This window comes from Phyllobates terribilis, unplaced genomic scaffold (assembly GCF_046119375.1).
Source record: "Phyllobates terribilis strain yellow unplaced genomic scaffold, ASM4611937v1 Scaffold_241__1_contigs__length_2998254, whole genome shotgun sequence".
NCBI classification, from domain to species: domain Eukaryota; kingdom Metazoa; phylum Chordata; class Amphibia; order Anura; family Dendrobatidae; genus Phyllobates; species Phyllobates terribilis.
In genome coordinates, this window is record NW_027363001.1 from 2,870,678 (window position 1) to 2,891,923 (window position 21,246).

Consider the following 21,246-nt stretch of genomic DNA (forward strand, 5'->3'; position numbering starts at 1 on the left):
TAAGAGTGTGGTGTTGCCAATATTTTTATATATTGCGGTAGTATTTCCACCAGGATATATGTGTATGAGAAGCTTGAATAGAATTTTATTTGTTTTTTTGTGGAACTCGAAAATGGAGAGAGCTAGGAGAGAAATTTTGGTTAAAAGAGTGGAAAAAGGTGGTTTGGGTTTTCCGAATTTGGACGTGTTTTTTGGTGTGAATATCGTTGTGTTTGTTTTGAAAGTGATTAGGGCGGATGGAAAGTTTTCATCTATGTGTAGGTATTTATTTGGAGCGTATTTGTTTCGTTTAAAGTGGCAAGAAAGGGATTTGCGATGTCCGATTGCTTTTGAGGTGCCTGTATGGTATGTGTGGGTTTATAAGTTTTTGGTGAGGTATGAACTGTGTGATGCAGATGTGAGATTGCTGGAGAATAAGAAGGCTGTGTATAGGATGATTGAATGTAGAGAGGTAGAATGTGGAATAAATATGGTTAGGGGTGGTGATGTGCAGAAGGTTTGGAAGAAAGTGCGGATGAGTGGTATGACCAACAAACAGAGTGAAGTTGTGTGGCAGTCTTTACATGGAGTATTACCTGTGAGAGAGTTTCAGAGGAATAGAGGTTTGGTGAGGAGTGAAATGTGTCCAAGAAATGGCTGTGGTGGAAGGGAAAGTGTGTTGCATGTTTTTTGGAATTGCCAGTATGCTAGAGATGTGATTGGGAGAATGGGGCCTTTGTGTAAAGAATTGTGTGGTGTGAATTTGTTGTCTTTTGAGTTGTTTATGTTTGGTTTGGGAATATGTGATGGGACGAAGGAAAGAGTCTTGTGGTTGATGCTTGCATGTATAAAGGAAGTGTTATGGGATGTGAGGAATGTGTATGTGTTTAAAAGGAAGGAAATTGCTGTAAAGGATAGTGTGAAGGTGATTTTGGGGAAGATGTATGTGTGTTTCCTATGGGACAAAAAGAGGAGAGGGGAAGTGGATGCGGAGGGAATATGGAAAGTTAAAAAGTGGAGATATATTGTTAGTACCTCTTGATTTTTGTTATTGTTGTTTTGAAATATGAAATAAATATTTCCGATGATGATGGGGACAGCAAATTGCGTATTGGATTTGACGCAGCTGTTTTGATGGAATTTTCCTTTGTCTGGTTTCCATAGACTGTGGAATTTCCTCGTCTGAGGAGAAAAAAAAAAAAAAAAAAAAAAAAAAAAAAAATCTGTTCTTATCAGTTTAATATCTGATACGTCCCCTATCTGGGGACCATATATTAAATGGATTTTTAGAACAGGGAGATGGAAAAAGAGCTTGCTCTGTCCACTCCACGCATTGACCTGGTATTGCAGTATCTCCAGGACCGGTGCACCCCTTCTTTAATGCAGTTTCTAAAATCAGAAAGAATTGAATTCAATGTTTTTTGTTCATTTTGCTTGTTTGTCGGATTTTGGGATGGACTCTTTGGCTTTGCTTTTCTTCTCCTCATTGGATTTTTCATGTTCAAAGTTGCAGAAGCCAGATTACAAGCTCATTTTGGTTCAACTTCAGCAACTGTGCATTGCATTGCCATGTAATGTGATGCAATGCTATCTTTCTAGCTCTCCCTTTTTACTTCCTTTTGGATAAACAGACATATTAGGCAAGCATTTTGGAGCTTTCACCTAAATAACTACAGGTGGTGAGATAAGCTGCACAATATAATTGACCTTTCAGTATATTGTTGCACACACACCATCTATTTAGCAAATGCCCTTGTTATCAACAGCAGCCTTTTAAACTCACCTGAGCTAACAGGTATGTGAGCTGGTTACTCTGCTGCGCTTAAAATTTCTTTTTTGGTTTGCTACAATGCCTTTTCTGAAACGTTGTCTCCTTCTGCTGGAACACTGACTTCTTTCATTTAATGCCTGCAGACTATAAAAGAGAACCCAACCCAAAAAGTTTGGTTGATTAGTCTGTGGCATTCTGTTAAACTGTTGCTTATGGCGGTCTCTGTGAGCTTCTCAGCGACATTCAGCCAGCCAGGTATCCTGCCTGCAGTAGATGGAATGTGGCAATGGAACGCTGGCTGCGCGTGTCATAATAGGCTCTGAGCCTTTATATACCTGTGCACAGCAGCAGCCACCTTCAGTCTGCTGCTGGACAGCCAGCAGCAGCAGCAGCAGGAGAGGTATGTAATCAGGAGCCCTCCTGCTAAGGGTAGATAGCTGCTCGTTCCACCCCACCCCCCGCCTTAATTGGTTCTCCTCCCTTCCAACGGTGTTGAGGCGGGTGGGAACAGCAGGGGGTGAAGGTGCTGTGTTTAAAGAGGTGGAGTTATGCAGATCTAAAACGCGTGGATTGCAGCAGCAGCAAGCCGAAAAGTGCAGGCATGTAAGGGATCTAGAGGTTGACAACATGTCTTCTTAACGGGAGTCCAGGAGCTCATCTCCACAAATGGACTTTTCAGGATCCTTGGGTGGCTCCGTAGTTTGAAACCAATTCTGGTTATCGCTTCTCGGCCTTTTGGCTAAGATCAAGTGTAGTATCTGTTCTTATCAGTTTAATATCTGATACGTCCCCTATCTGGGGACCATATATTAAATGGATTTTTAGAACAGGGAGATGGAAAAAGAGCTTGCTCTGTCCACTCCACGCATTGACCTGGTATTGCATTATCTCCAGGACCGGTGTACCCCTTCTTTAATGCAGTTTCTAAAATCAGAAAGAATTGAATTCAATGTTTTTTGTTCATTTTGCTTGTTTGTCGGATTTTGGGATGGACTCTTTGGCTTTGCTTTTCTTCTCCTCATTGGATTTTTCATGTTCAAAGTTGCAGAAGCCAGATTACAAGCTCATTTTGGTTCAACTTCAGCAACTGTGCATTGCATTGCCATGTAATGTGATGCAATGCTATCTTTCTAGCTCTCCCTTTTTACTTCCTTTTGGATAAACAGACATATTAGGCAAGCATTTTGGAGCTTTCACCTAAATAACTACAGGTGGTGAGATAAGCTGCACAATATAATTGACCTTTCAGTATATTGTTGCACACACACCATCTATTTAGCAAATGCCCTTGTTATCAACAGCAGCCTTTTAAACTCACCTGAGCTAACAGGTATGTGCACTGGTTACTCTGCTGCGCTTAAAATTTCTTTTTTGGTTTGCTACAATGCCTTTTCTGAAACGTTGTCTCCTTCTGCTGGAACACTGACTTCTTTCATTTAATGCCTGCAGACTATAAAAGAGAACCCAACCCAAAAAGTTTGGTTGATTAGTCTGTGGCATTCTGTTAAACTGTTGCTTATGGCGGTCTCTGTGAGCTTCTCAGCGACATTCAGCCAGCCAGGTATCCTGCCTGCAGTAGATGGAATGTGGCAATGGAACGCTGGCTGCGCGTGTCATAATAGGCTCTGAGCCTTTATATACCTGTGCACAGCAGCAGCCACCTTCAGTCTGCTGCTGGACAGCCAGCAGCAGCAGCAGCAGGAGAGGTATGTAATCAGGAGCCCTCCTGCTAAGGGTAGACAGCTGCTCGTTCCACCCCACCCCCCGCCTTAATTGGTTCTCCTCCCTTCCAACGGTGTTGAGGCGGGTGGGAACAGCAGGGGGTGAAGGTGCTGTGTTTAAAGAGGTGGAGTTATGCAGATCTAAAACGCGTGGATTGCAGCAGCAGCAAGCCGAAAAGTGCAGGCATGTAAGGGATCTAGAGGTTGACAACATGTCTTCTTAACGGGAGTCCAGGAGCTCATCTCCACAAATGGACTTTTCAGGATCCTTGGGTGGCTCCGTAGTTTGAAACCAATTCTGGTTATCGCTTCTCGGCCTTTTGGCTAAGATCAAGTGTAGTATCTGTTCTTATCAGTTTAATATCTGATACGTCCCCTATCTGGGGACCATATATTAAATGGATTTTTAGAACAGGGAGATGGAAAAAGAGCTTGCTCTGTCCACTCCACGCATTGACCTGGTATTGCAGTATCTCCAGGACCGGTGCACCCCTTCTTTAATGCAGTTTCTAAAATCAGAAAGAATTGAATTCAATGTTTTTTGTTCATTTTGCTTGTTTGTCGGATTTTGGGATGGACTCTTTGGCTTTGCTTTTCTTCTCCTCATTGGATTTTTCATGTTCAAAGTTGCAGAAGCCAGATTACAAGCTCATTTTGGTTCAACTTCAGCAACTGTGCATTGCATTGCCATGTAATGTGATGCAATGCTATCTTTCTAGCTCTCCCTTTTTACTTCCTTTTGGATAAACAGACATATTAGGCAAGCATTTTGGAGCTTTCACCTAAATAACTACAGGTGGTGAGATAAGCTGCACAATATAATTGACCTTTCAGTATATTGTTGCACACACACCATCTATTTAGCAAATGCCCTTGTTATCAACAGCAGCCTTTTAAACTCACCTGAGCTAACAGGTATGTGCGCTGGTTACTCTGCTGCGCTTAAAATTTCTTTTTTGGTTTGCTACAATGCCTTTTCTGAAACGTTGTCTCCTTCTGCTGGAACACTGACTTCTTTCATTTAATGCCTGCAGACTATAAAAGAGAACCCAACCCAAAAAGTTTGGTTGATTAGTCTGTGGCATTCTGTTAAACTGTTGCTTATGGCGGTCTCTGTGAGCTTCTCAGCGACATTCAGCCAGCCAGGTATCCTGCCTGCAGTAGATGGAATGTGGCAATGGAACGCTGGCTGCGCGTGTCATAATAGGCTCTGAGCCTTTATATACCTGTGCACAGCAGCAGCCACCTTCAGTCTGCTGCTGGACAGCCAGCAGCAGCAGCAGCAGGAGAGGTATGTAATCAGGAGCCCTCCTGCTAAGGGTAGATAGCTGCTCGTTCCACCCCACCCCCCGCCTTAATTGGTTCTCCTCCCTTCCAACGGTGTTGAGGCGGGTGGGAACAGCAGGGGGTGAAGGTGCTGTGTTTAAAGAGGTGGAGTTATGCAGATCTAAAACGCGTGGATTGCAGCAGCAGCAAGCCGAAAAGTGCAGGCATGTAAGGGATCTAGAGGTTGACAACATGTCTTCTTAACGGGAGTCCAGGAGCTCATCTCCACAAATGGACTTTTCAGGATCCTTGGGTGGCTCCGTAGTTTGAAACCAATTCTGGTTATCGCTTCTCGGCCTTTTGGCTAAGATCAAGTGTAGTATCTGTTCTTATCAGTTTAATATCTGATACGTCCCCTATCTGGGGACCATATATTAAATGGATTTTTAGAACAGGGAGATGGAAAAAGAGCTTGCTCTGTCCACTCCACGCATTGACCTGGTATTGCAGTATCTCCAGGACCGGTGCACCCCTTCTTTAATGCAGTTTCTAAAATCAGAAAGAATTGAATTCAATGTTTTTTGTTCATTTTGCTTGTTTGTCGGATTTTGGGATGGACTCTTTGGCTTTGCTTTTCTTCTCCTCATTGGATTTTTCATGTTCAAAGTTGCAGAAGCCAGATTACAAGCTCATTTTGGTTCAACTTCAGCAACTGTGCATTGCATTGCCATGTAATGTGATGCAATGCTATCTTTCTAGCTCTCCCTTTTTACTTCCTTTTGGATAAACAGACATATTAGGCAAGCATTTTGGAGCTTTCACCTAAATAACTACAGGTGGTGAGATAAGCTGCACAATATAATTGACCTTTCAGTATATTGTTGCACACACACCATCTATTTAGCAAATGCCCTTGTTATCAACAGCAGCCTTTTAAACTCACCTGAGCTAACAGGTATGTGCGCTGGTTACTCTGCTGCGCTTAAAATTTCTTTTTTGGTTTGCTACAATGCCTTTTCTGAAACGTTGTCTCCTTCTGCTGGAACACTGACTTCTTTCATTTAATGCCTGCAGACTATAAAAGAGAACCCAACCCAAAAAGTTTGGTTGATTAGTCTGTGGCATTCTGTTAAACTGTTGCTTATGGCGGTCTCTGTGAGCTTCTCAGCGACATTCAGCCAGCCAGGTATCCTGCCTGCAGTAGATGGAATGTGGCAATGGAACGCTGGCTGCGCGTGTCATAATAGGCTCTGAGCCTTTATATACCTGTGCACAGCAGCAGCCACCTTCAGTCTGCTGCTGGACAGCCAGCAGCAGCAGCAGCAGGAGAGGTATGTAATCAGGAGCCCTCCTGCTAAGGGTAGACAGCTGCTCGTTCCACCCCAGCCCCCGCCTTAATTGGTTCTCCTCCCTTCCAACGGTGTTGAGGCGGGTGGGAACAGCAGGGGGTGAAGGTGCTGTGTTTAAAGAGGTGGAGTTATGCAGATCTAAAACGCGTGGATTGCAGCAGCAGCAAGCCGAAAAGTGCAGGCATGTAAGGGATCTAGAGGTTGACAACATGTCTTCTTAACGGGAGTCCAGGAGCTCATCTCCACAAATGGACTTTTCAGGATCCTTGGGTGGCTCCGTAGTTTGAAACCAATTCTGGTTATCGCTTCTCGGCCTTTTGGCTAAGATCAAGTGTAGTATCTGTTCTTATCAGTTTAATATCTGATACGTCCCCTATCTGGGGACCATATATTAAATGGATTTTTAGAACAGGGAGATGAAAAAAGAGCTTGCTCTGTCCACTCCACGCATTGACCTGGTATTGCAGTATCTCCAGGACCGGTGCACCCCTTCTTTAATGCAGTTTCTAAAATCAGAAAGAATTGAATTCAATGTTTTTTGTTCATTTTGCTTGTTTGTCGGATTTTGGGATGGACTCTTTGGCTTTGCTTTTCTTCTCCTCATTGGATTTTTCATGTTCAAAGTTGCAGAAGCCAGATTACAAGCTCATTTTGGTTCAACTTCAGCAACTGTGCATTGCATTGCCATGTAATGTGATGCAATGCTATCTTTCTAGCTCTCCCTTTTTACTTCCTTTTGGATAAACAGACATATTAGGCAAGCATTTTGGAGCTTTCACCTAAATAACTACAGGTGGTGAGATAAGCTGCACAATATAATTGACCTTTCAGTATATTGTTGCACACACACCATCTATTTAGCAAATGCCCTTGTTATCAACAGCAGCCTTTTAAACTCACCTGAGCTAACAGGTATGTGCGCTGGTTACTCTGCTGCGCTTAAAATTTCTTTTTTGGTTTGCTACAATGCCTTTTCTGAAACGTTGTCTCCTTCTGCTGGAACACTGACTTCTTTCATTTAATGCCTGCAGACTATAAAAGAGAACCCAACCCAAAAAGTTTGGTTGATTAGTCTGTGGCATTCTGTTAAACTGTTGCTTATGGCGGTCTCTGTGAGCTTCTCAGCGACATTCAGCCAGCCAGGTATCCTGCCTGCAGTAGATGGAATGTGGCAATGGAACGCTGGCTGCGCGTGTCATAATAGGCTCTGAGCCTTTATATACCTGTGCACAGCAGCAGCCACCTTCAGTCTGCTGCTGGACAGCCAGCAGTAGCAGCAGCAGGAGAGGTATGTAATCAGGAGCCCTCCTGCTAAGGGTAGACAGCTGCTCGTTCCACCCCACCCCCCGCCTTAATTGGTTCTCCTCCCTTCCAACGGTGTTGAGGCGGGTGGGAACAGCAGGGGGTGAAGGTGCTGTGTTTAAAGAGGTGGAGTTATGCAGATCTAAAACGCGTGGATTGCAGCAGCAGCAAGCCGAAAAGTGCAGGCATGTAAGGGATCTAGAGGTTGACAACATGTCTTCTTAACGGGAGTCCAGGAGCTCATCTCCACAAATGGACTTTTCAGGATCCTTGGGTGGCTCCGTAGTTTGAAACCAATTCTGGTTATCGCTTCTCGGCCTTTTGGCTAAGATCAAGTGTAGTATCTGTTCTTATCAGTTTAATATCTGATACGTCCCCTATCTGGGGACCATATATTAAATGGATTTTTAGAACAGGGAGATGGAAAAAGAGCTTGCTCTGTCCACTCCACGCATTGACCTGGTATTGCAGTATCTCCAGGACCGGTGCACCCCTTCTTTAATGCAGTTTCTAAAATCAGAAAGAATTGAATTCAATGTTTTTTGTTCATTTTGCTTGTTTGTCGGATTTTGGGATGGACTCTTTGGCTTTGCTTTTCTTCTCCTCATTGGATTTTTCATGTTCAAAGTTGCAGAAGCCAGATTACAAGCTCATTTTGGTTCAACTTCAGCAACTGTGCATTGCATTGCCATGTAATGTGATGCAATGCTATCTTTCTAGCTCTCCCTTTTTACTTCCTTTTGGATAAACAGACATATTAGGCAAGCATTTTGGAGCTTTCACCTAAATAACTACAGGTGGTGAGATAAGCTGCACAATATAATTGACCTTTCAGTATATTGTTGCACACACACCATCTATTTAGCAAATGCCCTTGTTATCAACAGCAGCCTTTTAAACTCACCTGAGCTAACAGGTATGTGCGCTGGTTACTCTGCTGCGCTTAAAATTTCTTTTTTGGTTTGCTACAATGCCTTTTCTGAAACGTTGTCTCCTTCTGCTGGAACACTGACTTCTTTCATTTAATGCCTGCAGACTATAAAAGAGAACCCAACCCAAAAAGTTTGGTTGATTAGTCTGTGGCATTCTGTTAAACTGTTGCTTATGGCGGTCTCTGTGAGCTTCTCAGCGACATTCAGCCAGCCAGGTATCCTGCCTGCAGTAGATGGAATGTGGCAATGGAACGCTGGCTGCGCGTGTCATAATAGGCTCTGAGCCTTTATATACCTGTGCACAGCAGCAGCCACCTTCAGTCTGCTGCTGGACAGCCAGCAGCAGCAGCAGCAGGAGAGGTATGTAATCAGGAGCCCTCCTGCTAAGGGTAGACAGCTGCTCGTTCCACCCCACCCCCCGCCTTAATTGGTTCTCCTCCCTTCCAACGGTGTTGAGGCGGGTGGGAACAGCAGGGGGTGAAGGTGCTGTGTTTAAAGAGGTGGAGTTATGCAGATCTAAAACGCGTGGATTGCAGCAGCAGCAAGCCGAAAAGTGCAGGCATGTAAGGGATCTAGAGGTTGACAACATGTCTTCTTAACGGGAGTCCAGGAGCTCATCTCCACAAATGGACTTTTCAGGATCCTTGGGTGGCTCCGTAGTTTGAAACCAATTCTGGTTATCGCTTCTCGGCCTTTTGGCTAAGATCAAGTGTAGTATCTGTTCTTATCAGTTTAATATCTGATACGTCCCCTATCTGGGGACCATATATTAAATGGATTTTTAGAACAGGGAGATGGAAAAAGAGCTTGCTCTGTCCACTCCACGCATTGACCTGGTATTGCAGTATCTCCAGGACCGGTGCACCCCTTCTTTAATGCAGTTTCTAAAATCAGAAAGAATTGAATTCAATGTTTTTTGTTCATTTTGCTTGTTTGTCGGATTTTGGGATGGACTCTTTGGCTTTGCTTTTCTTCTCCTCATTGGATTTTTCATGTTCAAAGTTGCAGAAGCCAGATTACAAGCTCATTTTGGTTCAACTTCAGCAACTGTGCATTGCATTGCCATGTAATGTGATGCAATGCTATCTTTCTAGCTCTCCCTTTTTACTTCCTTTTGGATAAACAGACATATTAGGCAAGCATTTTGGAGCTTTCACCTAAATAACTACAGGTGGTGAGATAAGCTGCACAATATAATTGACCTTTCAGTATATTGTTGCACACACACCATCTATTTAGCAAATGCCCTTGTTATCAACAGCAGCCTTTTAAACTCACCTGAGCTAACAGGTATGTGCGCTGGTTACTCTGCTGCGCTTAAAATTTCTTTTTTGGTTTGCTACAATGCCTTTTCTGAAACGTTGTCTCCTTCTGCTGGAACACTGACTTCTTTCATTTAATGCCTGCAGACTATAAAAGAGAACCCAACCCAAAAAGTTTGGTTGATTAGTCTGTGGCATTCTGTTAAACTGTTGCTTATGGCGGTCTCTGTGAGCTTCTCAGCGACATTCAGCCAGCCAGGTATCCTGCCTGCAGTAGATGGAATGTGGCAATGGAACGCTGGCTGCGCGTGTCATAATAGGCTCTGAGCCTTTATATACCTGTGCACAGCAGCAGCCACCTTCAGTCTGCTGCTGGACAGCCAGCAGCAGCAGCAGCAGGAGAGGTATGTAATCAGGAGCCCTCCTGCTAAGGGTAGACAGCTGCTCGTTCCACCCCACCCCCCGCCTTAATTGGTTCTCCTCCCTTCCAACGGTGTTGAGGCGGGTGGGAACAGCAGGGGGTGAAGGTGCTGGGTTTAAAGAGGTGGAGTTATGCAGATCTAAAACGCGTGGATTGCAGCAGCAGCAAGCCGAAAAGTGCAGGCATGTAAGGGATCTAGAGGTTGACAACATGTCTTCTTAACGGGAGTCCAGGAGCTCATCTCCACAAATGGACTTTTCAGGATCCTTGGGTGGCTCCGTAGTTTGAAACCAATTCTGGTTATCGCTTCTCGGCCTTTTGGCTAAGATCAAGTGTAGTATCTGTTCTTATCAGTTTAATATCTGATACGTCCCCTATCTGGGGACCATATATTAAATGGATTTTTAGAACAGGGAGATGGAAAAAGAGCTTGCTCTGTCCACTCCACGCATTGACCTGGTATTGCAGTATCTCCAGGACCGGTGCACCCCTTCTTTAATGCAGTTTCTAAAATCAGAAAGAATTGAATTCAATGTTTTTTGTTCATTTTGCTTGTTTGTCGGATTTTGGGATGGACTCTTTGGCTTTGCTTTTCTTCTCCTCATTGGATTTTTCATGTTCAAAGTTGCAGAAGCCAGATTACAAGCTCATTTTGGTTCAACTTCAGCAACTGTGCATTGCATTGCCATGTAATGTGATGCAATGCTATCTTTCTAGCTCTCCCTTTTTACTTCCTTTTGGATAAACAGACATATTAGGCAAGCATTTTGGAGCTTTCACCTAAATAACTACAGGTGGTGAGATAAGCTGCACAATATAATTGACCTTTCAGTATATTGTTGCACACACACCATCTATTTAGCAAATGCCCTTGTTATCAACAGCAGCCTTTTAAACTCACCTGAGCTAACAGGTATGTGCGCTGGTTACTCTGCTGCGCTTAAAATTTCTTTTTTGGTTTGCTACAATGCCTTTTCTGAAACGTTGTCTCCTTCTGCTGGAACACTGACTTCTTTCATTTAATGCCTGCAGACTATAAAAGAGAACCCAACCCAAAAAGTTTGGTTGATTAGTCTGTGGCATTCTGTTAAACTGTTGCTTATGGCGGTCTCTGTGAGCTTCTCAGCGACATTCAGCCAGCCAGGTATCCTGCCTGCAGTAGATGGAATGTGGCAATGGAACGCTGGCTGCGCGTGTCATAATAGGCTCTGAGCCTTTATATACCTGTGCACAGCAGCAACCACCTTCAGTCTGCTGCTGGACAGCCAGCAGCAGCAGCAACAGGAGAGGTATGTAATCAGGAGCCCTCCTGCTAAGGGTAGACAGCTGCTCGTTCCACCCCACCCCCCGCCTTAATTGGTTCTCCTCCCTTCCAACGGTGTTGAGGCGGGTGGGAACAGCAGGGGGTGAAGGTGCTGTGTTTAAAGAGGTGGAGTTATGCAGATCTAAAACGCGTGGATTGCAGCAGCAGCAAGCCGAAAAGTGCAGGCATGTAAGGGATCTAGAGGTTGACAACATGTCTTCTTAACGGGAGTCCAGGAGCTCATCTCCACAAATGGACTTTTCAGGATCCTTGGGTGGCTCCGTAGTTTGAAACCAATTCTGGTTATCGCTTCTCGGCCTTTTGGCTAAGATCAAGTGTAGTATCTGTTCTTATCAGTTTAATATCTGATACGTCCCCTATCTGGGGACCATATATTAAATGGATTTTTAGAACAGGGAGATGGAAAAAGAGCTTGCTCTGTCCACTCCACGCATTGACCTGGTATTGCAGTATCTCCAGGACCGGTGCACCCCTTCTTTAATGCAGTTTCTAAAATCAGAAAGAATTGAATTCAATGTTTTTTGTTCATTTTGCTTGTTTGTCGGATTTTGGGATGGACTCTTTGGCTTTGCTTTTCTTCTCCTCATTGGATTTTTCATGTTCAAAGTTGCAGAAGCCAGATTACAAGCTCATTTTGGTTCAACTTCAGCAACTGTGCATTGCATTGCCATGTAATGTGATGCAATGCTATCTTTCTAGCTCTCCCTTTTTACTTCCTTTTGGATAAACAGACATATTAGGCAAGCATTTTGGAGCTTTCACCTAAATAACTACAGGTGGTGAGATAAGCTGCACAATATAATTGACCTTTCAGTATATTGTTGCACACACACCATCTATTTAGCAAATGCCCTTGTTATCAACAGCAGCCTTTTAAACTCACCTGAGCTAACAGGTATGTGCGCTGGTTACTCTGCTGCGCTTAAAATTTCTTTTTTGGTTTGCTACAATGCCTTTTCTGAAACGTTGTCTCCTTCTGCTGGAACACTGACTTCTTTCATTTAATGCCTGCAGACTATAAAAGAGAACCCAACCCAAAAAGTTTGGTTGATTAGTCTGTGGCATTCTGTTAAACTGTTGCTTATGGCGGTCTCTGTGAGCTTCTCAGCGACATTCAGCCAGCCAGGTATCCTGCCTGCAGTAGATGGAATGTGGCAATGGAACGCTGGCTGCGCGTGTCATAATAGGCTCTGAGCCTTTATATACCTGTGCATAGCAGCAACCACCTTCAGTCTGCTGCTGGACAGCCAGCAGCAGCAGCAGCAGGAGAGGTATGTAATCAGGAGCCCTCCTGCTAAGGGTAGACAGCTGCTCGTTCCACCCCACCCCCCGCCTTAATTGGTTCTCCTCCCTTCCAACGGTGTTGAGGCGGGTGGGAACAGCAGGGGGTGAAGGTGCTGTGTTTAAAGAGGTGGAGTTATGCAGATCTAAAACGCGTGGATTGCAGCAGCAGCAAGCCGAAAAGTGCAGGCATGTAAGGGATCTAGAGGTTGACAACATGTCTTCTTAACGGGAGTCCAGGAGCTCATCTCCACAAATGGACTTTTCAGGATCCTTGGGTGGCTCCGTAGTTTGAAACCAATTCTGGTTATCGCTTCTCGGCCTTTTGGCTAAGATCAAGTGTAGTATCTTTTGAAAAGGCAGTTTTGTCCTTGGGCTGCCCTAGTAAATTGATGCATATTACACACTGGTTTGGTGCACTTGTTAGTACGCCAGGTGGCTCATAGAGTTATCTGATGGAAAACATGGCCCTCCAGGATCGAAGTCACTAGGCTGGGTAAGTGTGAGGGCTTTGGAGCAATGTGCCCCAGGAGTAGGCGCCCTGGTGGGAGTCCAAGCTTACTGGGACTGGGAACCCCAGAAAGACTTGGCTTCGTTGCACGCCGCACCTTTGCCAATCATACTTTCTGAGCAACCCCCCCTATTCCTGGCCTCCGGGCTAGGAAGGGGAATTTTTATAAACCCGGTCGGAGGTCCGGTCAGCTTTGGGCTGAGAAACCAACACAGGCTCCAGCTCCACTAGGGTGGCAGCCTAGATGGAAGCTGGGAGCACGAAAACGGCTCTTCTCCGGCTTCGGCTAGGGAGAGCATCGGAGATCCCTGACCCTCGCTGTGGCCTTCTGGCTCGGAGGGATGGGGATGGTTTATTGGGGACCCTCTCCTCCGGGAAGGGTCCACATGAATCCTCGCCTCGTGCGCTGTTTTGGTGTGACTTCGGTCACATTTTTCAGTGCCTTGGATGCAGCTTCAATCAAAAAATCTGTTCTTATCAGTTTAATATCTGATACGTCCCCTATCTGGGGACCATATATTAAATGGATTTTTAGAACAGGGAGATGGAAAAAGAGCTTGCTCTGTCCACTCCACGCATTGACCTGGTATTGCAGTATCTCCAGGACCGGTGCACCCCTTCTTTAATGCAGTTTCTAAAATCAGAAAGAATTGAATTCAATGTTTTTTGTTCATTTTGCTTGTTTGTCGGATTTTGGGATGGACTCTTTGGCTTTGCTTTTCTTCTCCTCATTGGATTTTTCATGTTCAAAGTTGCAGAAGCCAGATTACAAGCTCATTTTGGTTCAACTTCAGCAACTGTGCATTGCATTGCCATGTAATGTGATGCAATGCTATCTTTCTAGCTCTCCCTTTTTACTTCCTTTTGGATAAACAGACATATTAGGCAAGCATTTTGGAGCTTTCACCTAAATAACTACAGGTGGTGAGATAAGCTGCACAATATAATTGACCTTTCAGTATATTGTTGCACACACACCATCTATTTAGCAAATGCCCTTGTTATCAACAGCAGCCTTTTAAACTCACCTGAGCTAACAGGTATGTGCGCTGGTTACTCTGCTGTGCTTAAAATTTCTTTTTTGGTTTGCTACAATGCCTTTTCTGAAACGTTGTCTCCTTCTGCTGGAACACTGACTTCTTTCATTTAATGCCTGCAGACTATAAAAGAGAACCCAACCCAAAAAGTTTGGTTGATTAGTCTGTGGCATTCTGTTAAACTGTTGCTTATGGCGGTCTCTGTGAGCTTCTCAGCGACATTCAGCCAGCCAGGTATCCTGCCTGCAGTAGATGGAATGTGGCAATGGAACGCTGGCTGCGCGTGTCATAATAGGCTCTGAGCCTTTATATACCTGTGCACAGCAGCAGCCACCTTCAGTCTGCTGCTGGACAGCCAGCAGCAGCAGCAGCAGGAGAGGTATGTAATCAGGAGCCCTCCTGCTAAGGGTAGACAGCTGCTCGTTCCACCCCACCCCCCACCTTAATTGGTTCTCCTCCTTTCCAACGGTGTTGAGGCGGGTGGGAACAGCAGGGGGTGAAGGTGCTGTGTTTAAAGAGGTGGAGTTATGCAGATCTAAAACGCGTGGATTGCAGCAGCAGCAAGCCGAAAAGTGCAGGCATGTAAGGGATCTAGAGGTTGACAACATGTCTTCTTAACGGGAGTCCAGGAGCTCATCTCCACAAATGGACTTTTCAGGATCCTTGGGTGGCTCCGTAGTTTGAAACCAATTCTGGTTATCGCTTCTCGGCCTTTTGGCTAAGATCAAGTGTAGTATCTGTTCTTATCAGTTTAATATCTGATACGTCCCCTATCTGGGGACCATATATTAAATGGATTTTTAGAACAGGGAGATGGAAAAAGAGCTTGCTCTGTCCACTCCACGCATTGACCTGGTATTGCAGTATCTCCAGGACCGGTGCACCCCTTCTTTAATGCAGTTTCTAAAATCAGAAAGAATTGAATTCAATGTTTTTTGTTCATTTTGCTTGTTTGTCGGATTTTGGGATGGACTCTTTGGCTTTGCTTTTCTTCTCCTCATTGGATTTTTCATGTTCAAAGTTGCAGAAGCCAGATTACAAGCTCATTTTGGTTCAACTTCAGCAACTGTGCATTGCATTGCCATGTAATGTGATGCAATGCTATCTTTCTAGCTCTCCCTTTTTACTTCCTTTTGGATAAACAGACATATTAGGCAAGCATTTTGGAGCTTTCACCTAAATAACTACAGGTGGTGAGATAAGCTGCACAATATAATTGACCTTTCAGTATATTGTTGCACACACACCATCTATTTAGCAAATGCCCTTGTTATCAACAGCAGCCTTTTAAACTCACCTGAGCTAACAGGTATGTGCGCTGGTTACTCTGCTGCGCTTAAAATTTCTTTTTTGGTTTGCTACAATGCCTTTTCTGAAACGTTGTCTCCTTCTGCTGGAACACTGACTTCTTTCATTTAATGCCTGCAGACTATAAAAGAGAACCCAACCCAAAAAGTTTGGTTGATTAGTCTGTGGCATTCTGTTAAACTGTTGCTTATGGCGGTCTCTGTGAGCTTCTCAGCGACATTCAGCCAGCCAGGTATCCTGCCTGCAGTAGATGGAATGTGGCAATGGAACGCTGGCTGCGCGTGTCATAATAGGCTCTGAGCCTTTATATACCTGTGCACAGCAGCAACCACCTTCAGTCTGCTGCTGGACAGCCAGCAGCAGCAGCAGCAGGAGAGGTATGTAATCAGGAGCCCTCCTGCTAAGGGTAGACAGCTGCTCGTTCCACCCCACCCCCCGCCTTAATTGGTTCTCCTCCCTTCCAACGGTGTTGAGGCGGGTGGGAACAGCAGGGGGTGAAGGTGCTGTGTTTAAAGAGGTGGAGTTATGCAGATCTAAAACGCGTGGATTGCAGCAGCAGCAAGCCGAAAAGTGCAGGCATGTAAGGGATCTAGAGGTTGACAACATGTCTTCTTAACGGGAGTCCAGGAGCTCATCTCCACAAATGGACTTTTCAGGATCCTTGGGTGGCTCCGTAGTTTGAAACCAATTCTGGTTATCGCTTCTCGGCCTTTTGGCTAAGATCAAGTGTAGTATCTTTTGAAAAGGCAGTTTTGTCCTTGGGCTGCCCTAGTAAATTGATGCATATTACACACTGGTTTGGTGCACTTGTTAGTACGCCAGGTGGCTCATAGAGTTATCTGATGGAAAACATGGCCCTCCAGGATCGAAGTCACTAGGCTGGGTAAGTGTGAGGGCTTTGGAGCAATGTGCCCCAGGAGTAGGCGCCCTGGTGGGAGTCCAAGCTTACTGGGACTGGGAACCCCAGAAAGACTTGGCTTCGTTGCACGCCGCACCTTTGCCAATCATACTTTCTGAGCAACCCCCCCTATTCCTGGCCTCCGGGCTAGGAAGGGGAATTTTTATAAACCCGGTCGGAGGTCCGGTCAGCTTTGGGCTGAGAAACCAACACAGGCTCCAGCTCCACTAGGGTGGCAGCCTAGATGGAAGCTGGGAGCACGAAAACGGCTCTTCTCCGGCTTCGGCTAGGGAGAGCATCGGAGATCCCTGACCCTCGCTGTGGCCTTCTGGCTCGGAGGGATGGGGATGGTTTATTGGGGACCCTCTCCTCCGGGAAGGGTCCACATGAATCCTCGCCTCGTGCGCTGTTTTGGTGTGACTTCGGTCACATTTTTCAGTGCCTTGGATGCAGCTTCAATCAAAAAATCTGTTCTTATCAGTTTAATATCTGATACGTCCCCTATCTGGGGACCATATATTAAATGGATTTTTAGAACAGGGAGATGGAAAAAGAGCTTGCTCTGTCCACTCCACGCATTGACCTGGTATTGCAGTATCTCCAGGACCGGTGCACCCCTTCTTTAATGCAGTTTCTAAAATCAGAAAGAATTGAATTCAATGTTTTTTGTTCATTTTGCTTGTTTGTCGGATTTTGGGATGGACTCTTTGGCTTTGCTTTTCTTCTCCTCATTGGATTTTTCATGTTCAAAGTTGCAGAAGCCAGATTACAAGCTCATTTTGGTTCAACTTCAGCAACTGTGCATTGCATTGCCATGTAATGTGATGCAATGCTATCTTTCTAGCTCTCCCTTTTTACTTCCTTTTGGATAAACAGACATATTAGGCAAGCATTTTGGAGCTTTCACCTAAATAACTACAGGTGGTGAGATAAGCTGCACAATATAATTGACCTTTCAGTATATTGTTGCACACACACCATCTATTTAGCAAATGCCCTTGTTATCAACAGCAGCCTTTTAAACTCACCTGAGCTAACAGGTATGTGCGCTGGTTACTCTGCTGTGCTTAAAATTTCTTTTTTGGTTTGCTACAATGCCTTTTCTGAAACGTTGTCTCCTTCTGCTGGAACACTGACTTCTTTCATTTAATGCCTGCAGACTATAAAAGAGAACCCAACCCAAAAAGTTTGGTTGATTAGTCTGTGGCATTCTGTTAAACTGTTGCTTATGGCGGTCTCTGTGAGCTTCTCAGCGACATTCAGCCAGCCAGGTATCCTGCCTGCAGTAGATGGAATGTGGCAATGGAACGCTGGCTGCGCGTGTCATAATAGGCTCTGAGCCTTTATATACCTGTGCACAGCAGCAGCCACCTTCAGTCTGCTGCTGGACAGCCAGCAGCAGCAGCAGCAGGAGAGGTATGTAATCAGGAGCCCTCCTGCTAAGGGTAGACAGCTGCTCATTCCACCCCACCCCCCGCCTTAATTGGTTCTCCTCCCTTCCAACGGTGTTGAGGCGGGTGGGAACAGCAGGGGGTGAAGGTGCTGTGTTTAAAGAGGTGGAGTTATGCAGATCTAAAACGCGTGGATTGCAGCAGCAGCAAGCCGAAAAGTGCAGGCATGTAAGGGATCTAGAGGTTGACAACATGTCTTCTTAACGGGAGTCCAGGAGCTCATCTCCACAAATGGACTTTTCAGGATCCTTGGGTGGCTCCGTAGTTTGAAACCAATTCTGGTTATCGCTTCTCGGCCTTTTGGCTAAGATCAAGTGTAGTATCTTTTGAAAAGGCAGTTTTGTCCTTGGGCTGCCCTAGTAAATTGATGCATATTACACACTGGTTTGGTGCACTTGTTAGTACGCCAGGTGGCTCATAGAGTTATCTGATGGAAAACATGGCCCTCCAGGATCGAAGTCACTAGGCTGGGTAAGTGTGAGGGCTTTGGAGCAATGTGCCCCAGGAGTAGGCGCCCTGGTGGGAGTCCAAGCTTACTGGGACTGGGAACCCCAGAAAGACTTGGCTTCGTTGCACGCCGCACCTTTGCCAATCATACTTTCTGAGCAACCCCCCCTATTCCTGGCCTCCGGGCTAGGAAGGGGAATTTTTATAAACCCGGTCGGAGGTCCGGTCAGCTTTGGGCTGAGAAACCAACACAGGCTCCAGCTCCACTAGGGTGGCAGCCTAGATGGAAGCTGGGAGCACGAAAACGGCTCTTCTCCGGCTTCGGCTAGGGAGAGCATCGGAGATCCCTGACCCTCGCTGTGGCCTTCTGGCTCGGAGGGATGGGGATGGTTTATTGGGGACCCTCTCCACCGGGAAGGGTCCACATGAATCCTCGCCTCGTGCGCTGTTTTGGTGTGACTTCGGTCACATTTTTCAGTGCCTTGGATGCAGCTTCAATCAAAAAATCTGTTCTTATCAGTTTAATATCTGATACGTCCCCTATCTGGGGACCATATATTAAATGGATTTTTAGAACAGGGAGATGGAAAAAGAGCTTGCTCTGTCCACTCCACGCATTGACCTGGTATTGCAGTATCTCCAGGACCGGTGCACCCCTTCTTTAATGCAGTTTCTAAAATCAGAAAGAATTGAATTCAATGTTTTTTGTTCATTTTGCTTGTTTGTCGGATTTTGGGATGGACTCTTTGGCTTTGCTTTTCTTCTCCTCATTGGATTTTTCATGTTCAAAGTTGCAGAAGCCAGATTACAAGCTCATTTTGGTTCAACTTCAGCAACTGTGCATTGCATTGCCATGTAATGTGATGCAATGCTATCTTTCTAGCTCTCCCTTTTTACTTCCTTTTGGATAAACAGACATATTAGGCAAGCATTTTGGAGCTTTCACCTAAATAACTACAGGTGGTGAGATAAGCTGCACAATATAATTGACCTTTCAGTATATTGTTGCACACACACCATCTATTTAGCAAATGCCCTTGTTATCAACAGCAGCCTTTTAAACTCACCTGAGCTAACAGGTATGTGCGCTGGTTACTCTGCTGTGCTTAAAATTTCTTTTTTGGTTTGCTACAATGCCTTTTCTGAAACGTTGTCTCCTTCTGCTGGAACACTGACTTCTTTCATTTAATGCCTGCAGACTATAAAAGAGAACCCAACCCAAAAAGTTTGGTTGATTAGTCTGTGGCATTCTGTTAAACTGTTGCTTATGGCGGTCTCTGTGAGCTTCTCAGCGACATTCAGCCAGCCAGGTATCCTGCCTGCAGTAGATGGAATGTGGCAATGGAACGCTGGCTGCGCGTGTCATAATAGGCTCTGAGCCTTTATATACCTGTGCACAGCAGCAGCCACCTTCAGTCTGCTGCTGGACAGCCAGCAGCAGCAGCAGCAGGAGAGGTATGTAATCAGGAGCCCTCCTGCTAAGGGTAGACAGCTGCTCGTTCCACCCCACCCCCCGCCTTAATTGGTTCTCCTCCTTTCCAACGGTGTTGAGGCGGGTGGGAACAGCAGGGGGTGAAGGTGCTGTGTTTAAAGAGGTGGAGTTATGCAGATCTAAAACGCGTGGATTGCAGCAGCAGCAAGCCGAAAAGTGCAGGCATGTAAGGGATCTAGAGGTTGACAACATGTCTTCTTAACGGGAGTCCAGGAGCTCATCTCCACAAATGGACTTTTCAGGATCCTTGGGTGGCTCCGTAGTTTGAAACCAATTCTGGTTATCGCTTCTCGGCCTTTTGGCTAAGATCAAGTGTAGTATCTGTTCTTATCAGTTTAATATCTGATACGTCCCCTATCTGGGGACCATATATTAAATGGATTTTTAGAACAGGGAGATGGAAAAAGAGCTTGCTCTGTCCACTCCACGCATTGACCTGGTATTGCAGTATCTCCAGGACCGGTGCACCCCTTCTTTAATGCAGTTTCTAAAATCAGAAAGAATTGAATTCAATGTTTTTTGTTCATTTTGCTTGTTTGTCGGATTTTGGGATGGACTCTTTGGCTTTGCTTTTCTTCTCCTCATTGGATTTTTCATGTTCAAAGTTGCAGAAGCCAGATTACAAGCTCATTTTGGTTCAACTTCAGCAACTGTGCATTGCATTGCCATGTAATGTGATGCAATGCTATCTTTCTAGCTCTCCCTTTTTACTTCCTTTTGGATAAACAGACATATTAGGCAAGCATTTTGGAGCTTTCACCTAAATAACTACAGGTGGTGAGATAAGCTGCACAATATAATTGACCTTTCAGTATATTGTTGCACACACACCATCTATTTAGCAAATGCCCTTGTTATCAACAGCAGCCTTTTAAACTCACCTGAGCTAACAGGTATGTGCGCTGGTTACTCTGCTGCGCTTAAAATTTCTTTTTTGGTTTGCTACAATGCCTTTTCTGAAACGTTGTCTCCTTCTGCTGGAACACTGACTTCTTTCATTTAATGCCTGCAGACTATAAAAGAGAACCCAACCCAAAAAGTTTGGTTGATTAGTCTGTGGCATTCTGTTAAACTGTTGCTTATGGCGGTCTCTGTGAGCTTCTCAGCGACATTCAGCCAGCCAGGTATCCTGCCTGCAGTAGATGGAATGTGGCAATGGAACGCTGGCTGCGCGTGTCATAATAGGCTCTGAGCCTTTATATACCTGTGCACAGCAGCAGCCACCTTCAGTCTGCTGCTGGACAGCCAGCAGCAGCAGCAGCAGGAGAGGTATGTAATCAGGAGCCCTCCTGCTAAGGGTAGACAGCTGCTCGTTCCACCCCACCCCCCGCCTTAATTGGTTCTCCTCCCTTCCAACGGTGTTGAGGCGGGTGGGAACAGCAGGGGGTGAAGGTGCTGTGTTTAAAGAGGTGGAGTTATGCAGATCTAAAACGCGTGGATTGCAGCAGCAGCAAGCCGAAAAGTGCAGGCATGTAAGGGATCTAGAGGTTGACA

General features: G+C 45.3%; 13 non-coding genes and 4 pseudogenes across 13 annotated transcripts; all 17 read left to right on the top strand.

The window, feature by feature from the left end:
* Window positions 1–1,151: 1,151 nt before the first annotated feature.
* Window positions 1,152–1,354, top strand: LOC141217637 (U2 spliceosomal RNA; annotated as a pseudogene).
* A 1,115-nt stretch (window positions 1,355–2,469) lies between these two features.
* On the top strand, window positions 2,470–2,660 carry LOC141217548 (U2 spliceosomal RNA). The gene has a single exon (XR_012286379.1). It is a non-coding gene; the product is annotated as a U2 spliceosomal RNA (small nuclear RNA).
* A 1,115-nt stretch (window positions 2,661–3,775) lies between these two features.
* Window positions 3,776–3,966, top strand: LOC141217471 (U2 spliceosomal RNA). The gene has a single exon (XR_012286305.1). It is a non-coding gene; the product is annotated as a U2 spliceosomal RNA (small nuclear RNA).
* Window positions 3,967–5,081: 1,115 nt separating this feature from the next.
* Window positions 5,082–5,272, top strand: LOC141217472 (U2 spliceosomal RNA). Its single transcript, XR_012286306.1, has one exon. It is a non-coding gene; the product is annotated as a U2 spliceosomal RNA (small nuclear RNA).
* A 1,115-nt stretch (window positions 5,273–6,387) lies between these two features.
* Window positions 6,388–6,578, top strand: LOC141217603 (U2 spliceosomal RNA). The gene has a single exon (XR_012286432.1). It is a non-coding gene; the product is annotated as a U2 spliceosomal RNA (small nuclear RNA).
* Window positions 6,579–7,693: 1,115 nt separating this feature from the next.
* On the top strand, window positions 7,694–7,884 carry LOC141217473 (U2 spliceosomal RNA). The gene has a single exon (XR_012286307.1). It is a non-coding gene; the product is annotated as a U2 spliceosomal RNA (small nuclear RNA).
* Window positions 7,885–8,999: 1,115 nt separating this feature from the next.
* LOC141217474 (U2 spliceosomal RNA) lies at window positions 9,000–9,190 on the top strand. The gene has a single exon (XR_012286308.1). It is a non-coding gene; the product is annotated as a U2 spliceosomal RNA (small nuclear RNA).
* A 1,115-nt stretch (window positions 9,191–10,305) lies between these two features.
* On the top strand, window positions 10,306–10,496 carry LOC141217475 (U2 spliceosomal RNA). The gene has a single exon (XR_012286309.1). It is a non-coding gene; the product is annotated as a U2 spliceosomal RNA (small nuclear RNA).
* A 1,115-nt stretch (window positions 10,497–11,611) lies between these two features.
* On the top strand, window positions 11,612–11,802 carry LOC141217476 (U2 spliceosomal RNA). Its single transcript, XR_012286310.1, has one exon. It is a non-coding gene; the product is annotated as a U2 spliceosomal RNA (small nuclear RNA).
* Window positions 11,803–12,917: 1,115 nt separating this feature from the next.
* On the top strand, window positions 12,918–13,033 carry LOC141217658 (U2 spliceosomal RNA; annotated as a pseudogene).
* A 524-nt stretch (window positions 13,034–13,557) lies between these two features.
* Window positions 13,558–13,739, top strand: LOC141217601 (U2 spliceosomal RNA). Its single transcript, XR_012286430.1, has one exon. It is a non-coding gene; the product is annotated as a U2 spliceosomal RNA (small nuclear RNA).
* Window positions 13,740–14,854: 1,115 nt separating this feature from the next.
* Window positions 14,855–15,045, top strand: LOC141217477 (U2 spliceosomal RNA). Its single transcript, XR_012286311.1, has one exon. It is a non-coding gene; the product is annotated as a U2 spliceosomal RNA (small nuclear RNA).
* Window positions 15,046–16,160: 1,115 nt separating this feature from the next.
* On the top strand, window positions 16,161–16,276 carry LOC141217659 (U2 spliceosomal RNA; annotated as a pseudogene).
* A 524-nt stretch (window positions 16,277–16,800) lies between these two features.
* Window positions 16,801–16,982, top strand: LOC141217602 (U2 spliceosomal RNA). The gene has a single exon (XR_012286431.1). It is a non-coding gene; the product is annotated as a U2 spliceosomal RNA (small nuclear RNA).
* A 1,115-nt stretch (window positions 16,983–18,097) lies between these two features.
* On the top strand, window positions 18,098–18,213 carry LOC141217660 (U2 spliceosomal RNA; annotated as a pseudogene).
* Window positions 18,214–18,737: 524 nt separating this feature from the next.
* LOC141217604 (U2 spliceosomal RNA) lies at window positions 18,738–18,919 on the top strand. The gene has a single exon (XR_012286433.1). It is a non-coding gene; the product is annotated as a U2 spliceosomal RNA (small nuclear RNA).
* A 1,115-nt stretch (window positions 18,920–20,034) lies between these two features.
* LOC141217478 (U2 spliceosomal RNA) lies at window positions 20,035–20,225 on the top strand. The gene has a single exon (XR_012286312.1). It is a non-coding gene; the product is annotated as a U2 spliceosomal RNA (small nuclear RNA).
* Window positions 20,226–21,246: the final 1,021 nt, after the last annotated feature.